The sequence below is a fragment of the Cupressus sempervirens genome, chromosome 3 (genome assembly GCF_028749045.1).
Source record: "Cupressus sempervirens isolate cs-2001-9-10 chromosome 3, ASM2874904v1, whole genome shotgun sequence".
Lineage (NCBI taxonomy): Eukaryota > Viridiplantae > Streptophyta > Pinopsida > Cupressales > Cupressaceae > Cupressus > Cupressus sempervirens.
In genome coordinates, this window is record NC_143120.1 from 980642783 (window position 1) to 980659956 (window position 17174).

Sequence of the window (17174 nt, forward strand, 5' to 3'; positions counted from 1 at the left end):
TGCTAAGTAGGAAAGTTTAAAGCTTGGATGCATGAAAAAGTTTAATGGGCTAACTTTACTTGATGAAAAAGTTTTAATTGGACATTTGAACCCTAAATAACTGATTCACCCCCACACCCCTCCCCCCCCCCCCCCCACCCTTAGTTATTCTAAAGAATTTCTAACACTTGTATCAACAACCCAAGTAAGTTATCATCATATGATCTACTAGACCCTTATAATCCATATATAGTCCTTCTCTTCACCAAATATTAGAAAGAACCAATAAATCAAATAATACTTTTCATATAGAAATGATGAATCCTAGAAGCTATTGAATCTCGCCCCCTTCACCACTAATCATTGTTCATGTCACATATGTATCATATTTAATTAGTAAAGTGTATTGGATTTGCACAATCTATACTAGATAATTATTTTCTCTTCTTGAATAGACTATGAGATAGTTTTTAGTATCAATGTTGATCATAGTACAGAAGTTTGGTGTAAGCATGTGTTGGATATAATTATATTTTTTAACAAAAATATTGTGAGTTTTAAATTTAATTCTATAATGAATTCAATGCTATAATGAATTTTAATTTGTATTATAGGTGGTCAATTAAATGCTATAAAGAGTCCTAGAGAAAATAGTGGAGAATCACCAAAGAATCTCAATAAAAATTGATTTTATTATACTATCTCGGCCCATATCCTCCCTTATTCTAGTTCAAACCATTTTTCAATTCAGTTGAATATCAATGAGGATTCAATCACAAAACAATGTCCTTTCAAGTTTGAAAAAATGTGGGTGAGGGATGAAAACCTAATTAATACAATAGAACAGTAGTTGAAGGAAGCAGAGGTATCGGGATCAAAATTATATTGCTTAGTAACTAAGCTAAAGATGATCAAGAAAAAATTGCTGCTTTGGTAATAGTTTTGAAGCAAAAAAAAGAATAGAGTGGAAAATTAAATTGAGGAGCCTAAAAGGGTAGTATTTGATAAAGGAATGGACACAAAACTCTATCTCAAAGAAAAGAAACTAATAGATGGTTAGGAAGATATCCTTGCTATGTTAGTTTGAGATTCACTTGGTTTCAAGAATACTTTAATATTCTCTATTTAACAAGGCCAACCACTTGAAGGTGGAAGCTCATTTGGCCTCACCCCCCCTCCCTAACATCAATCTAAATTCTTCATTATCATCTAATTACATACTTCTTTCATTCATTCATCCATTTATGAACTATAACATTCATTAATATGATATAAAATTCATTAATAGACAATACTAATCAAGACTTCATTAACACATAACAATATTCATTAACATAATAACGTTTCATAATAACATGTAATAATGTTTAACCCCAACCATTTCATAATAACATGTATGGATTACATGAGTAGAAGAAAGCTAGAGTTAAACCCAAAAACACGCACATTAAAGCTCTCGTTCTTAGCATTTTTTCCATCTTTGAGCTCTGTAATTCTGTTAAGGGTTTAGGGTTAGAGAGGCATAATATCGCAATGGTGGGAGAGAGGATTAGAAGAGAGCCATGGGGAGAAACAAAGAGCTGAAAAGAAAAAGGGAAGGTTTGGAAAAAACTCTAGAAGGGCAGCATAACCAGCTTCATGGAGAAGCTCCATGGTTTCAATGCGAGGGTTACCAAGATTATGGTTGAAACTTGGCACAACGGAAAGGTCATAATTGATGGTGTCTCCCACCAAATCAAAGGGTCTCATTGTGGAGGTGATAGGCTTCTCCCAGGAAGGCATTAGCTTCTTTAGGGATAAGAAGATGTCCGCCAATGCTATCAACGCTTTCGTCAAGAACGAAAAGGAGAAAAGAAAACTGGTAAAGATTGACACCTTCTATGACATTGAGTCCATCAAGAAGTTTTGGGGGCTCGTTTTGAGGATCATCATAGAGTATGTCACTTTGGAGCCTAGGTTTGATAGAGTTAGGACCCATCATTTTGTTCTGCTTAATCATTTTAGACATAAAGTGAAAATCTCCTTTCCTTTCTATATTTATACTTCTGTGACTAAGAATATAGAGAGTTACAAGAAATGTCCTATCAAGAACCCAGCCCTTCATGAAGGTCTTCTGCTCCTCATTTTTGAGTTTCTAAAAACCTAGACAAGAGTCAAGTCCATTGGGGTTTTGGATGGCTCCTCGGAGGACACTGCTAGCTCAGACTCAGGGGAAGTGCGCGTTGTGAAATCTGTCAAGTCTGAAACCCCAAAATCCAAACCCTCTCCCTGCTTCCCTAGCAGGAAGAGCCCCTGGTGCCCTTCCCCTAACCCCCCTACCCCTCATCCTAAGGAGTCTAGTGATGAGTCAGATACAGAGTCAGAGGAGGCGGATTCAGTGGTAGAGAAGGAAAGTGAGTTGGAAGACAACAAGGAGAAAGATAATGACAAGAAGGAGGTAACCCCCTTGGTAACCCAAGATAACCCCAAGAAAAGAAAATTGGACTAGACTCTGAACCATGATCATCTCAGTGATAACACTGATTTGTCCCCCAGTCCTACTACACCCACCTCCCCCCTGGAGGTCCCCATTTCGCCCCGAGAAGAGATGATAGAAATTATGGTTGAAAAGGGAGGGGAGGCCATCAGGAAAAATAAGAGAAGAGCCTCGAGAAATGTCAATATGGATAGTGTCAGTATGGGCATTGTTAGAGAACCTACTAAAATCCAAGTGTTGAGGGATCTCGGTAGTAGCACCCACTATGACGAGCTCCTTGACCCGACTCTTTTGGTTCTCTCTAACAATGTTCGTGAAATGGGTTTCAACTTTCCCAACAATGCAAAGAACAACCTAATTGATAATTTCCGCTCCATTAAGTGGCTTTTTTAGGAAATTGAGACTCTGAAGGATAGGTCCAACCAGACCAACAATAGGGGGGTTTCAAGGATCATGAGGCTAGGGGCAGTAAAGACCAGGTGGGCAGCCAGGAAAAAGACAGAAGCTAGGACCCCAGAGATAATCAGGAGGACAGAATCACCCGGCTCGAGCAAAAGGTCCAAAGGCTAGATTTTGTCCACCAGGTTGTGACTAAATAGATTGTTGATACCCTCCATACCTTGAATGAAAATATTGTTAATCTGGGGGACTATCTAACCAATGCTAGTCTTGTGGGGAATGTGGAGCAGAGTACAGAGCACATAACCAGTTAGGAGGATCCTTAGAAAGAGACTGGAATCCAGGAAAGTCAGGGGGACCAAATGCATTTCCTCCCCATGATCCAGGAGGAAGAGGCCAACCAGAAGGAAAGTGACACTGCAGAAACCCTGCAGGCAATGGAAAAGAAGGGACACTAGTCTGCCCACCAGGCTCTATTCCTAGCCTTTGTTTCTCAGGCTTCGAGCCTTTTTGTTTCTGGCCTTTTGAGGCAGCTTTTTTTCTGTCTTTTCTACTTTAAGTTGTTTTATGCTGTAAAACTTTGGGTTTCAGGATCCCTGTAAAACCTGTTTTCCTAATTAAAAACAATATTCATTAACATGAAATAAAAAACAATATTAATATGCAACATTCATAGACAATTACTCAAAACAATGTTCTTCCATTATCCAACAAAGTTTATCAAACAAGGTTTATCAAAGAGCATTTTAAAAAATCATTTCTTTTTGTTTTTATTAGCTCTCTTAAGGTAAATCATGATAGGAGCATCAATATCTACCTCATTCTCCTCCTCTTGTGGCACATATAATGTCACATTATGATGCCTCCTATTTTTTGGAACAAGAGGTTGTTGCACTACAGGGGGCTCTATTGCAATTACAAGTAAATGGGTTAAATTGGAATACTCTTTTTCTTTTTTAAATTATTATATGTATTTAATTAACCAATAGAACATAACATGCATTTTTCTTTCCTTGGAATGCCACATCATGTACAATAACATTTTGATCTACCACCACCTCAACATGTTGAACACTTGGAACATGCAAAAGGTTACACATCAAATTGTAATTAACGACATTAAATTGTATTCATAATTTTGTAATTAATTTCCAATAGAAAATTAATACCTCCACCACTATGATGCACATCATGGCCTTCATCATATGCAAGTTTTGTGGTAGGATTTGAAGGCGACAATGAAATGTTATGCACATTGTTATGCAATTGATTTATGTTGAAAACTAACACCAAAAAAGAAATTTCTCAGCTATTCAATTTGATTTATTTTTCATTTGACCAATTTACCTATGTGTCAATTGGTGCACTAGATTCTTGGGTATGGCTTTTAGATTCTTGGCAAAGACATATAGCCATGACCTTATAGCCTTCCCTCAAGGCAATTTTTTTATCTTCATCCAAGGTCTCTACATTGAATTCTAGGCCCTATATTTTTTCTTAATATCATCAGTTTTGCATGTATGATTTGATTAAAAAAAAAAATTTTGCAACATTATACAAAAAATAATAATATAAAATTCCATTGATGCTACTTACAATTCAAGACTGAAGATTCATATAGCCACTAGAGCCATGTTTGTGTTGGCCAACCTTTCCTACTCTTTCTTTTGTAGCCACTAATTTGTTCTATAGTCTATGAACAATATGAAACATGTTAGATTATATATATATACAAAGATCACTAATTAGTGCATGATTACATTCTACTTAATAATATCATGACATACCTTATTTTTCCATCTTTTGGGTCATTTCCTTTATCATGTAACCTTCTCTCTTTTGCATCGTCTATTATTTCATTCCACTCCATTGGTGGAATCATAGGAGGATAGTCACACTTTGGGTTCTCCTTTAGACCCCTTCTATATTGATCCCTCATAGTCTTTATATATTTTTATGCTCTCTTGAGAAGTAGGGCAGTGTCAAAAATATTTTTTTCCAAAAAGGTCCTCCAAAGATGTAGTGAGCTGATTTATTAATTTAGGACCTTAGTCATTCCACCTTTTTTATAAAATAAAATTTTTATTTCAATAACTTTAATATAGTACAATAAATGGAAGAAAAGAAAAATATTGTAGCAATGATATGAAACTACGTACCTTTTACATATGGTGGGTGAAAATAGCCTCAATGTCATATGAAAGAGATGATCAAAGATGTAATAACCTGAACTAGTTATAGCTTTGTGAAACACCAAATCCTTCTCAAATTCAATTGTTTGACATTTTGTCAAACATTTTGCAAGCAAGCTCTGATACCAATGTATTAACCCCAACCAGTTATAACTGTGTGAAACACCAAATCCTTCTCAAGTTCAATTGTTTGATATTTTGTCAAACTTTGTGCAAGAAAGCTTTGATACCAATGTAATATCCCTTTCCCAAACTAACTAATTTTAGCTCAAGGAATATTGTCAAACACTTGCATGTCACCTTTCTCTTTTCTGATTTTTTGTGTTTTAGATTGTTTGATATAGTTTAAATGATGCTAAGAAATTTAGAATGTTTGCAAATGATATTACAATACCTCTTACAATGAACTAATATGCAAGTGCAGTTCTTTTTGGCATTTTCAATGCATATACATGGAAACTAGATATGGAATGCGTACCCACAACCAACTAACATTTTGACAAACAATTGGCATACAACTATTATGTTGATCATATATGATATTAAATGAACATTTTGTCAAACAAATGGTATGCAACATATATCTCCTTATTTAAATTCATTCCCATGTATAGTGTTGCTATGAATTTGCCAAGACAAATGGGCTTACAATAATGACTACAACAATGCCAAATATGATATTGAGCTATCACTTACAATAGAAAAATTTTATGCCTAAGATTACAATGCTAACTACTAATAACTGCAAAAGGAACCTGATAATAGTGATTCCCACTGATGGAGGTGAAAATTGCAACTAGAATCAAGCATAAATACTATATCACAACACTATTCATTCTTACTATAGCAAGAAGGGGAAAAAATGATTACTAATGGCTACTAAAGATAAATCTTTAGGTCTACACTCAATATTCCTTCAATATTCTTCAAACCTTTCAGTTATTCTTTAACTCTAAGTACAAATAGAACTCTAGAATGAAGCTCTCCTGATTGCCAAATATAATGGATATTTCACCACCTCAAATGGTTGCAATACTAAAGAAATGATGCTCTCCAATGGCTAACTAAAATAAAAAAAACCCTTAGTTTCTTCTCCCAAGATCATATCAAATGCAATTGAAATAATCTGGTGCCTAATAATGAATCCCTCACCTCTATTTATTATTTTCCTTCACCCTTCTAGAAGGAAATTAAATATTATTTAATTGCACTCTATAGAAGCTTCCCCCTTTCCAATACAATAATTAGTTGTGCTACTAGAAAATTAAATTAATCAAATATAAAGTCACCTTTAGATTTATTTATTCATTTACTTTTATTTATTTATTTCTCCACTTATCCTTTAGAGAATGAAAACCTAAGAACTCCATTGAGGGTCTAAAAGATGGGTGACATTACAGTCTGCCCTCCCTGAAATTGCTTGTCCTCAAGCAATCTAGCAACACAATGAACTCCAACCTCCACCTGGATCCCAAATGAAGTAGTATGTGACATCCCTATTAACATTGAACCAACTACATACCACTAACATCATCATAACCAACAACATAACTTGCTGTATAGGATTCAAAACCTGTGCTAATGATGTAGGAGATATAATATCACTAGAAGGAAACCCCAAAATAAATATCTTTATCTTGGTTCCCACACATATAATATATACTAAACTAGAATCCTAATCAACAATCTCTTGAAGAGATGTAGCTACAAGAGAACCATATGCACTCATGCCAACTGTATCAACAATAGGTATAGCCACATCAAAATTTTTGGACACGGGGATATTACCAACTATCACAACACAAAACTAAATCTCTATAGACGGTGAAAAATGAGCCCAAATCCACTCAAGTGAGTGATCAACATCAACCTCAAACAATGGATTGTCATAAGAGAATGTTGCCTCCATGTCAAATATAGAAGTTTCCATGAAGTCAACATCAACACTTTGTTGATTAATAGTATAACATGACTCTATCACTATATCACTCACCTCATCAATAATAACAAGTGTACTATCATCAAAGTACATATCTAAAATCATATGTATACTACTAAACTCCTCATTGGATGGCTTAATTGACATTGAAGTGGCTACTGATATGACAGTATGCTCACATGCTCCTACTCCCACTATCAATGCATTGTTACCAAATACATGATCTAGTAAACTCATGTGAACAACTACATCATTTGAATTAACCTAACATGAATTATCATCAAATTTTTCTCTTCACAAAAAATATATCTTGCTCTACTCAAATATTAGATTTGAAATTGGTTTGGTCATTCATTTTTTATTTTGATTCATCTCATTCTCTAGCACATCCAACTATTTCACAATACCCTTTATCTCAAAATCTCCATCCCTTAGTGGAGAAATATGCCCTCTATGGGTATAATGAATAACAAACCTTCTATCACCATCTATAATGCTGAAAATAAAATCTGCTACCTATGGGTCAGAGAAAATTAATGTTCTCTCCTAATAGTATAACGTCGATTAAAACTCCCAATCTCATCATCATGAAACTAGGAATTAGAAGATGGCTCCACTCTCTAACTCCAAACTATTAGTCAAATAGGATCTTGGATGATCCTCTCAGCAAACCCAACCATCAAATCCCTATTGGGAAGCATTTTAGTCAAGGTCTCTACAATATTCCTCACCAATCATTGTATAGCAAGAGCCTTGAATGAGAACACGCTCATATATATTGTATGAAACCTCCCTCAAATTTGATCTCTCAAGAAAATACTCCATGAATGACTTAGTATAGTAAAAATTATATGTGTAAGCATCAATCTACTCCCCCACTAATCCACAATTGATCCCTCTGAAAATGTGGCAGTGCCAACTGTCCAATACTACCAACTATATGAAAAGAAGAAATAGATTCACTTCCAATAGGAGGCAAATCACCATGAGAGACTATCTCCACTGATGTTCTCATCTCCTTTGTACATACTACACTTATATCTTGGAAAAGTGTATTTTCCACATCATCACATCCCTCATCCTCAACCATAGAAGAAAACTCACCACCAACCACAATATGTAACTAAATAGGGTTTAGGGTTGGTGTCGATTGTACCTCTTCTAACTCCATGGTGACCTTATTTAATTGTGATTGTGACTCCTCAAGATCCAACTAAGTATATTGAAGAGAGTCCATAGTCACCTCAAGCTCTTGGTTGAGCTCAATTACCTCCTCCTGTTTCCCTGACAATATCTCATAGCAAGTGCTACCCCACTCTAGAAGGTAATCCCTATCATCAACTAAATGAGAGTAACTATGCTTCAAGATCCTAATATCCTCTCAAAGTACATGGATCTCTACTAGAGAAAGAATAATATCACCATGCTCATCAAACATAGGAGCACCCCAACCAGATGTAGCTAACATCTGACAAATAGCATCATAATTCTCAAGAGCTAAAGAAATGTTACTATCACTCACCTTCAGCTGACAAGTCACATGATGCCTCTATAATTCCTAACTCCTATGCAAGCTCTTTGTCTCACTAACCACACTAAGATAGGAAATTAAATCAGAACTCTCCACCAGAAGATCTCTCATACATGTGCTATCTTCCTCACACAATTTTTCATCCAACATACAATTTCCATGTACCTCAACCAACTCCTCGTGTAAAGAAATGGAAGCCCTTTCCATATCAATCTCCTCAAATGTCTTAGCTTCCACCTCAATGGAAAGATCCTATAAGAATTGATCCTAGGACCCATCCAAAACCTCCTCAAAATCATCACACAATATCTAACAAGGGGTATCATACTCAGTACATCTCATAGCATAATCAAATATGTCCATACTATCTACATCAACATCTCTTGACAAAGCCCCAACTGTGGATTCTTGACTATCACCAACATCATAGTTGGGTGACTCTGTGTTTCCCTAGGTCCCACCTAAGGAATCAACTATCTCCTATACTAGAAAAACTCTATGATAGCTTACATACAAGTCTCCAATAATAAACCTATCCTCAAGAGAGCTAGAAATATCAATGTAAACAACTGCATTGACTATCTCTACACTAACTGCAATAACTCTGGGAACCTCAACCTATTAAAGCTTAGTGCTACTATCCTCCACTGCTACTAACACAACCAAATGTCCCTATGAAATAAGTCCATAATCAACACTATGGATAGGACTAGCTAGTGTCATACTGAATACATGTACATCTACATCATGGATACATGTCAGGGAAAACTGAAGCTTCCTTCCCTACAACCTTGATCTCAGCCTTCTAAAGGCAGAAACCATATACCTCACTACACTCTCATATATCTTTGGATCTAACAAGCTCTTTTCCAACCTCTATTGATGAAGCTTAAGTTTCTCTATACTTTCTTGCAAAACATTCATCCTTGTGCTAACTTCCTCATTACTCCACCGACTTCTAGAACTATCATTCCTCCTATGTTTGTCCATGGCTAAAAAATGCTAGAGTGCTGGTCACTCCAAATGCAACAACAAATATGACAATAATTAATATTTTTCTACCCCACAGTATGGTAGGAAATGGCTTTGATAACATTGTAATAACCTCAACTAGTTATAACTTTGTGAAACACCAAATCCTTCTCAAATTCAATTATTTCACATTTTGTCAAACACTTTGCAAGCAAGCTCTAATACCAATGTAATAACCCAAACTAGCTATAACTTTGTGAAACACCAAATCCTTCTGAAATTCAATTGTTTGAAATTTTCACAAACATTTTGCAAGCAAGCTCTAATACCAATGTTATTTCCCTTGCCCAAACTAACTGATTTTAGCTCAAGGAATATTGTCAAACACTAGGATGGCATCTTTCTCTTTTCTGATTTTTTGTATTTCATATTGTTTGGAAGGTTTCTAGGGCACCATACCTTGTGTCAAATTGTTATGAATGTTTATTTTCTTTCATTCTTTCATGCATGCAATTAGATTAGAAGATTATATGAAGGATTAATTGGTGAAGTAAGATAAAGTTTTATTGGTTCCTGATTCACCCCTCCCCTCTCAATAACCTATCCTACCTTATATTTCAAACAATTGGTATTAGAGCTCATTTGATTCTCACATCAAAAGTATAATAGCTTGAGAAGATATTAGCAGCAATGGAGGTATACAAGCTAGATAAGGTTATTGATAATGAAAATTTGGATCTCGAATTGGCTATTGGGAAACTCAAGAAATCAAAGGAGAAAATCTCTCAATCATTGAAAAGAACTAAATATCTTGTAGTACAAATGAATGACAATCTCTACACTGAAGAAAGAATTGAAGGTATTTATCTTGAAAGAAATTCAAATGAAGATGATGAAGTAATCAAAGATATATTAGAAAAGAATTCCAATCTTCAAGAAGAAGTTAGAAAGTTAAAAAGAGAAATAAATCCAATAAATTTGATTATGTGAAGTCATGTAAGAAAAAGACAAAGCCAAAAAAGAGATAGAAGAAAAGAATAATAAAATCTAGCAACTATCCCTTTAGAAAGTAGATTTCATTGATCAGCTCACCAATACAAATGAAGAACTTATGAATCTAAGATCATAGAATGATCTCAACATTGAAAAGAAAACCTATGAAAAAATGATGAAATATCAAGAAAGCATGAATCAATTAAATGAACAAAATCAGTATAGACACAAAGGCAAAGCTAGATTAGGATACCCAAAAGAAGGTGAATCATCTTAGCAAGTAGCTCAAAAGAATCAAAGACCTACTTGCAATTATTGTGGTAGATAGGTCATACACCAAACAAATGTTGGAGTAATGGTAAAGAAAAATTCAAAGAAAAGTGTTACAGTTGCAATAAGCATGGTCATAGAGAAAGTGAATGTAAAGAGAAACCTAATTTTGAAGGTAAATATCACAATTGTAAGAAACAAGGACACAAATCTTCAAAGTACAAAACCAAGTAGTGGTACCTAGAAGAACAAATTGTGAAAGGAATATTTTGATGGAATTACAATAAATGGTGTAGATGTCACTATTGTGGTGAATTTTGGCACATTGGAGCAAACTGTGTGAAACATCACATGAAAAAATGAGATACTAAAAAAAGATGTTTTATTTGTACGAAACTTGGACATCTTGCCAAGATCTATATCAACACAGGTAGAATTGAAGATGAAAAGAAAGCCAAAGATGAAAATATTAGAAATAAAATGAGGTAGAAATGGGTACCAAAATCTTCAAAGAATGTAAGTCAAAATCATGAAGTAATTGTCACCCAGGTCAATGAGTTGGGTGGTTCAATCATGTCAACCTAGTTCTATCGAGATCACTGGAACTACGATTAAGAAGAAGTAATATAACATCATTTCTAGCCAATAAGAAGAAAGATCCACATCATAATTCAAGATGCATAGGGATCACCAACCATGATGAAAATTAGGAGATCTTACTAAGCAAGGTTAGGTCACAAGACCTTAGTGAACAAGGTTGGGTTATGTATTGTTGCATACTTAAGTTGATAATTCATACAGAATGATGGTGACTCTACTGAGTTGTAGATGTCTTCTAAACATTAAAGACTAAATTGAGTGGAGGATAGCCTATCACCAAATGACTATGAAGTACAAATAATTAATGGTGATTGAAAGGAGGAAACTCATTAAAAGGAAGATATTGAAGGCATTGTTTCATTTTGAATTTCCAAAGCTATTTGTGAAGATAAAAACCAGAGCCCCTGAGCGATTTGAGTGTTTCTTTTAAAGGATTCTTGAAGTTTTTCATAAAATCTACCAAGCATGGCATCTTCAAGTAGAAAAATGAAGAAAAGTTCTAAAATGTTGATTTATGGAGTCAACTGCAAGGCACCAAATTTCAAGTTAAGTCTAGCGATTGTAGAGACACTCGACCCAACTAGTGCATAATCTCAAATTTTTCCTAAGGTATAACTCATGCATGACATTCATTCCTTTTATCATAGTTCTATCTAAGAACTCAAAACCCTAGAGATGAATGAGGCATTTAGGAAATTTTGTGTGGATGGTGCATTGAAACCTAAACATCAGCATTTGGAAACCAAGAGATTGATGTATATCTCTCATAGGCCAAGAGACTTCTAGGTCAAGTAGATGAGATATATTTTGAGCTATGTACACATTGGGAAGTTATGATTGGACCAACCCATTCAATTAACCAAGAAAATTATTTTTAGAATTATTGGGCTCTCAATGCTAAATAAAGAAAAGACAACCAAAACCATAGGTTGTGTCAAATTAGAAAAATAAACTCTTGCTGAGTGGTATGGAAGAGGTATGAGGATTAGTGGTGTAATAAACATGGAGATGAAGTTCGAAATTCATATAATCACACACAAGATTTAAAGTTCTAGTAGATTAAACAACATGTCATGTGAAGTTGTTGATCTTGCATACAAGGTTCTGATGAATAAACTAACCTTCAACCTTGTCGAGTTACTATTGAACCAAAAAAATATGGAGAGCATCAAAAGATCAAAGAATAATCCATGTAAGTTCAGATTTATTTTAACATATGTATTCTTCTTTGTTTAGAAATTCTTCCCTTCTAAAGGTTTAATACTATGAAGGAAATATGTTCTTATTTTATATCAGATTAATGAGTATATAGCAGAGATGGGTGAAAATTTTGATAGCATCATGGATAACTATTTTGAAACATTCAAGGAGAAGAAGAATAATAGATAAATGATTCCTAAGAAACTTGTAGAAGATTACAAAGATTATATATGTTTCATGGTGGACTATGAAAAAGTATATATTCAAGTAGTCAGACCTAGAGTGGAATGGGTTAAGCCTCTAGAGTATGAGGTTAACATTGATGACACCAAGGATATCATAGAGGCTCTACTAAATGATCCTATGGATCCCAAAGCTACATACTTTAGAACATATGATGAAGCTGAGTCAAGAATAGAGCTTGAGATTAAGCTACCTCAAGTAATAAATAAAGGAAGGAAAGGATTAGAGAAGCTACTAAAAGGAACAAAGCAAGCAGGTTCTCCTCTAATGCTTACAGAGGGAAAAGGTGATGATATTGAAGATGATGATGTAGAGGATGAAGAAGAAAAAGTCAAATCTAAGGAAGAAGAGCCTGTAAGGAAGAAAGGAAAGGTTATCATAACTAGACCTACCAAGTCATCTCCTATTGTATTCACAAGAAGGGCAACCAAGTCCAGAAAGAGATTGAAGTTAGGTGAAGATGAAGCTAAAAAGATTATCTTCACAATATCTAAACCTAAATTTTAGGAAAGATTGAAAAAGATGGAAGAACGAAACAACACGGCATGTTTTAAATTCCTCAAGTATGAGACGAGGAATGCAAATGAGAAAAGGAAGATTAAGGATGTTTTTATGACCAAGCTAGGTAAATGGAAGTTCTCATTTGATGATCTTGTAGAGAAAATTCCTAATGAACTTATGTAGTGAATAAATCCTAGATGGGAGCATGCATAGAAGACTACCAAGAACATTTATGAATAGACCTTGAAGCAGCTCATGCCAAATCTTAGTAAAAACAAAGTAAAGGAATCCTTAAAGTAGAATGAAAAGAAGTTCACTCTAAATTTGGACACATGTATGATATTGTTTAAGGACATTGAATATGTAGTGAAGGTAGCTATAAAAACATGGAAGAACATTTATAAGTTGCATCAATCTAGCAACTTTTTTGTTGATGTTGATGAAAAAGATGATGAAGATGGGAAAGATGATGAACTTGATGATGTCAATATAGATGATGAGGAGGAAGAATAGGAAGCTACTAAAGAAAGTCTTCTAGAGATATAAGGTATTGAGGAAATTGATGTAGAGAAAATTGTAGTAGAAGTCATGGCCTTATTTCCTCACTCTCTGAGCACATCCTTAGTGCAATTTGGCTTAGAGATAGCTTCTACCGAGTTGGTTGTCAATGCCACTTCTATAACAAGCACCCAACCAATATTTGAATCTATTCAACTAAATATTACAATGAATAAAGTGCCCAACACTTCATCTACCAAGCAACAAGGTCCTCCATCATCAAGCTTGACCAAGCAACAACAAGGTATTCCTATTGTTAGTGTCATTTCAACATTTGTTGCTAGTCCATAAATTTCCACAATTGTTTCTACTCCAAATTTACCCATAGCTAGTACAATGATAGTTGAAAAATAGTCTCAACCAAGTATTGAAGTCTTGGACAAGGGAAAACAAATTGTTTCCACCATTTTGAAGGAAAAGGGAAAAGAAACAAAAGCTATTGATATAGATGAGGATATAGTTATTCCAAATTGGGATATCTCTACCATCACCCCTGATCAAATGAATTCCATGGGAGAACTAATTAAGAAGAGGGCTAAGAAAAAAAATCTCAGAGAATAGAAGAAGAAACAAAATAATTTTTTTAAAGACATAAAGAGCATATTTGTTGATTCTTTGAGTGTTGAGGGTGATGGTATTCAACCTATTCTTGATCAATTAACAAAAATTGTCCAAAAATTCAATGAAGACTTGAATGGATAGGAGAAGCTACTTTAAAGAGTAGAAATAAAATTTGAGAATACAGTGTTAGAATAGGTTGCACAAAGAATTGCAATAGATCAAATAGAGTTAGCTACTATTCTTGGTACACTGGAAACATTTTTTAATAATGTTGTATCAGTATTTTTCAAGTTGAGTAACATATCTATCTTCACAAAGGAGATTAAGGATAAATTTTCCAAGATAGATCAAGAAATGAAGGCAAGTGCACACTAGCTGTCACTTGACCTAAGCTATAGTTCTACACATTAGTCAAAGGTCAGATATCTGACAAATCTGCAGGTAGAATTATTGAAGGAAGAAGATAGGATCAAGGCCACACTTGTGAAAATTAAAGGCATGATTCTTCCAAACATAGATGCATTATAGAAACATATTTCACATTCAAAGACACTCATCCATGATAAAAACTTCTCCATAGCTAATCACATGATGAAATTATCAGCAGAAGTTTAGACTGTGCTACATGCAAGCAAGGTATTAAAGGAGAATTGGGACAAGACAATGGTACTTATTTTGAAGGTACATTCTAAATTATTGTCACATTTTCATATTAACATATTGAGATTATACACCTTTGGCATTTATGTCAAAAAGGGGGAGAAGTGTATACTATATGAATAAGAATGGAGAAGAAGTAATATGTAATAAAGAAGTATACTATACTCCATTTGTATGTATGTAAGAGAGATATGTGTATGGGGGAGAAGTATAGTGTAGTATGGATAAGCGTAAAATACATTTACAAAAAATAAAATAAAATTTTAGAAAAATAGAGTATGTTAGTGAGCCACAACAGATGGAAGTCAAAGCCAAGTTAAAGACATAGAATAATGGCAAAGGAAGTTTTGACTTATAGTTTTGAATGATTAGATTTTTTTTTTTGATAAGTGGCTTTGCCACTAATGCCAAAGGGAGAAATTTTTGACATTAAGGTCAAGTTATATATTGGTGACTCAACATTTAGTCAATTGATTACATTGCTACCATGCTCTATAGTTGCCACCGAGCTTATCATTCAATTTGTAGAGTTAACCAAGTGATTCAATTGTTCCTAAGCTAATTAGTCAAAATATAGTGTCTACTAAGCACCTAAGTTAGTTTGTAGTGTTTTCCAAGCTACACAATTTTTACTAAGCTTCAGAGATAAAGTTTAGTGCATAATGAGCATAGTAAAGGCTATCAAGCTAATAAGTGGAAGTGAAGAAGATCATAGTGTTATCTGAGCTCTATAGTGTCAACCTAGTGATCTAGTTGCTAGCGAGATTCTCAGAGTTCAGGAAGTCATAGAGTGCTAACTAAGTTCAAGCTACTTGGAAGTGATTAGTATGGACTGAGATTCAAGTTCAACCGAGTGCCAAAGATTGTCGAGCATTGATAGTGTTTTCTATGTGCCATAACATCACCGAGTTTTTCTTTGGAACTCGAGTTACAATAGTTGGGATGACTTTATGAATTATGATGAAATTGGTATTATAGATGACTCTAGTATGTTATGATTTGGATTGGTATATATGTAATGCATTATATTGTATCCAAGTAAGTATGAAAAAAGAGTATAATGAGAAGAAGTGTGAATTAAAGAAGGCTACAAGAAGTATAAGGGACAATAGAATTTTATCTATCACAATCAAGTGATCATTGCAATACAAGGAATCTCAACTAGAAAATCAAAGTTGTAGATCAGATATCAACCACCAGTTCATCCTAACAAGTGCATCAACCAAATCCTTTAATAGGGTAGACTTAATAGTCTCTGTTAGATCTCTTAACTGAGTGCATACTTCATTGTATGTTTGTAAATCCTTTAACAAGATAGACCTTATAGTCCTTATTTCTCCTAACAGGGCAGATCACCAAAAGTGGTCAATTGTAAGCCTTGTCAAGTTAATTTTATACTATAGTACTAAAGCTTGAGGGTATTATCCCCACCCCAGTTTTACTTTCTAATTTAAAGGTTTATAGGTCACCATATCTTGTGTCAAATTGTTATAAATGTTTATTTTATTTCATTCTTTCATGCATGCAATTAGATCAGAAGATTATATGAAGGATTAATTGGTGAAGTAAGATAAAGTTTTATTGGTTCCTAATTCACCCCTCCCCTCTTAGTAACCTAGACTACCTTATATTTCCAACAATTTGACTTTTTTATTTTTCTTATCTTTTGGTTCTTTTAGTGTCAACTTAGCTTTGAAAGAAGATTCAACATTCTCAGATTTGAAATTATCAAAATTTGAAAATTCAAAAGCAATGAGTCTACCAACCAGTCCTTTAAGGGTCAAATTACTACCAAGAATACACCTTGGTTTGAGAAAAAAATCTAATAGTATACATAGGAAAAAGGGTTCTCAATACTTTGTTGATCATAATCTCATCTTCAATCTGTTTGTCATATCCTTGAATTGCATTAACAACGTCTTTGATCCTTGCATAATACTGGACTATAGTCTCAACTTCTTGCATTCTCATTTCATTAAATTTTTCTCTAAGACTTTTAGCTTTGGCTCTCAACACATTCTTGTCTCCTCCATGGATCTTCTATAGGGCATCCCACATCTTCTTAGCAAAATCACATCCTTTGATGTCATCAAGCTCTAA